The sequence below is a fragment of the Octodon degus genome, unplaced genomic scaffold (assembly GCF_000260255.1).
Source record: "Octodon degus isolate 3935 unplaced genomic scaffold, OctDeg1.0 scaffold00004, whole genome shotgun sequence".
In the NCBI taxonomy this organism is placed as follows: domain Eukaryota; kingdom Metazoa; phylum Chordata; class Mammalia; order Rodentia; family Octodontidae; genus Octodon; species Octodon degus.
Genome location: NW_004524580.1, coordinates 3832404 through 3835608, shown reverse-complemented (window position 1 = coordinate 3835608; position 3205 = coordinate 3832404). Strand labels below are relative to the sequence as shown.

Here is a 3205-nt window from a genome sequence, read left to right as displayed (position 1 = left end):
TTGTCTTCATAGTAGTTATTCATAGTACAAGATGCAGACATGATATCCTGTCCAAACACTCTTTGTACAAATCTTTCTTCTCACTGCATTAAGAGAAAGTAGCTGTATATCTATCCTAACTATTTTGCATATGCAGATACAAAATGGTCCTTCATTTACATCCTCTTTTTTGTTTAATTTTGTCAGAGATGGGTATTCCACTGCCATTTAAATATTGTAGGTGCGTGAATTCAGCAAAATAATCCAGTATAGTTCAGGAGTCATGATAGTAGTGGGTTATGATTTGACTAACCTTGTCAGATATAAAAGTTACATTTCTTGTTATATAGGTCTTGCTTTATCTTGGTTTTAACCATCCAGCAGAAAAGTATAAAAATGAGGTATAAAAAGTAAAGCCATATTAATATGCTGAGCTGTAAAAGGCTCCTTTGATTCTTTTCTGATTCACTATTGCTTGTTTACTTTTACTTTTTTGTATGCAAAATTCCTTTAAGTGTCTTCCACAATGCTGTAGTGTTCATGAATCCCTTTAGTTTATATTTATCTAAGAATAGAAAGCTTTATTTTTCTATCAATTTTGAAAGTTATCTTTGCTTGATGTCTATCTAGAGGCAGCTATTTCCTTTCAGGGTTTGAAATATTTTCATTCCATGCCATACTGACCTCCAGAAATTACAGGAAGGTTCATAGCTATCCTAAGGGTTTGCCTGTATAAAAGCCACTAAGAATTCTTTTTTGTGGTTTTCAATATTCTTTTTCCTTGTTCTATGCACTTGTGCATCTGTTTGGATGGCTATCCTTTTCACTTTTAAAATTTTTGGTGCCAGGAGCTGAACTCAGGACCTCATACTTGCCAGGCAAGTGCCGTGCTGCTGAGCTATACCCTCAGCCTTTTCCCTCCACTTTTATGCGATGGTATTCTTGGTGAGCAATTTCCTTTTGAGGGCTTGATCCCGAGTACAACTCAGAGAGGAGAAAACAAAATACAGAAATGATGACAGTACAAAGACAAACCAGATATTGAAATAGTAAAAACCAATTAAAAGCAACAATGGCACCACCACTACCAAGAGAAAAGACCACAACAACATAAACTAAGAGGAAGGTGCCACCGAGACCTCCACCCCAACAGTTCTCCCTTCCTGGGTGTCCTCGCCTCCTAGGCCTGTGGACTCCCACATCATGGGTAGGGTGAGAGCAGGCTCAGGGAGGGTGCTTACACCCAAGAAGCACAGTCTCTGCCAAGATGATAGAAGTACTGGCAAGTGACCCCTGGAAACTGCTACACCAACTGAATGCCCTGTTAGAACAAGAGGCAAGAAGTCAGCCAAAGGCCTGCAGTTTGACACTAATCAAATCTGCACACAATGATGGCCTCAGAATGACTGCAAGACTAAGTAATTTTGAAGTAAAAGGTCTTCTTAGTCTAACTCAATTCTTTGGCTTTGATACTGAGACAGTTTTTCTTGCTGTAAATTTACTGGACAGATTCCTCTAAAATGGGGGTACAGCCCAAGTACCTTGGGTGTTGTCTTAGTTACTCTTCTCTTGTTGCTGAGACAAATACCTGACACTCAAAATGAAGGAAGGAAAGGTTTCTTTAGCTCACAGTTACTGGAGGTTTCAGTCCATACTCAGCTGGGTCCAACGCAGAGCAGCACAGAGCAGAAAGCAACCTTTCATGGCTGCGGCAAAGAGCAAGAGCGCAAGGGAGGGGTAGCAGCAGCTCAAGCAGCTAGCTTCTCTTCCCCCCTTACATTGTAATGCAAATTACCTGCCCCAGGGCAGGTGCAGCAGGCACACCCACAGTAATCAATCACAAATTCCAGAAGCTGCCCCATGACTGCATGAGGCTTTGGGGGGCACCTATACACAAACCATAACAGGTGTGTGGAACTGAACTGCTTTTATTTCTGTAGAATTAATAGAAAAGGAAAGAAAGATCCTATTGCCAACCGGCTTGATCTGAGTAAGTCAGCATAGGTTCATGGTTTCAGACCTGATGAGAATGGAAAACACTGTCTTGGAGAAGGGGTGTTGGAAAGCTACCATTCATTGCCTTTCAAGTTCTACAGCTGTTATTCAGTCATTCGAGAGAACATGCCATTTGAACGGGAAAATAATCTAAATTTTGAAGGACTAGAAGCTTGCAGGGGCAGGGGGGAAAGAAAGACTAGAAGCTCCTCTTAAAGCATGTCACTGTAGGGTCATGTTTTCTAAAGCATAAAACTTTCTGTGTTGACCTTATCTATTGTCCCATTGGAGAGCCAAGTGCAAAAGTGTGTAGAGTTAGCAGGAAGAGAAGAATATCTTCATAAACATCCAAGGCAAATGGCAGAGATCTGACCTTTGGGCAAGAGTTTGTACCCAAGCATTTAACTGAATATTCATCAAACAAGTGCTCCAGGCCAGATGTTCAGAAGCTGCAAGGGTTGTTTCTGGGTGTACAGCACAGTGGCTGAAGCGTAGTTGCTCTAGAATAACTCTCCTTCTGACAATTCCTGAAACGGTTCCTTAATTGGTAAATTTGGTGGTTTCTTCTGCAGTTGAAGTACTGAAATATTATTTGAAAAATAACACAACTGGACTTGGAATAGCAAAAGGGAAACAAAATAACGTCACCAGTCTCACCAGCCCATGTTTGAAGGCATTTACTATATATAAGGTACAACACCCTAAGGAAAGGAGTTATCCAATCTCTGATGTGTATGTTAACCATTTCATCAAATTGGCAGCTTAGAAAACAACCTGCTCTTTAATACCTTTCAAAATTTTAAAGTAGCAATGGCTTTTAAAGTACACATTTGGCTACATATAGCCCCATGCTGTAGCTCATTGAAAGTTATAGCAAGACCAAAAGTTTGTTCCATATGTGAGCTAACTTGAGTCTGTTAGCTTATAAGTGGAAGCATTATGAGCTTGAACATTGTAACTAAAGAAAAAGTATCTGTGTTGAATTTCTGGAAAATGCCAATAGTGTCAGCATATTGCTATTGCAGCTGGAATGCTAGAAAGTAATTATATTCATCAGAAATATAAATTCAGTCCCTGTGTATATTCTCTATGTTCTTGCTGTCTAAATTTATTAACTTATAGTAATGATTTATCTATTTCAACTCAAAACTAAATGTTAACATTTAACAAATCTATAAATGATTATGAAACAGGTATAAAAAATTTACTCTTAGTAGCTATTAGTACTTAG

General features: G+C 39.2%; 1 pseudogene; it reads left to right on the top strand.

Moving 5' to 3' along the window:
* The first annotated feature begins 1246 nt into the window (after nucleotides 1-1246).
* Nucleotides 1247-2518, top strand: LOC101589318 (annotated as a pseudogene).
* Nucleotides 2519-3205: the final 687 nt, after the last annotated feature.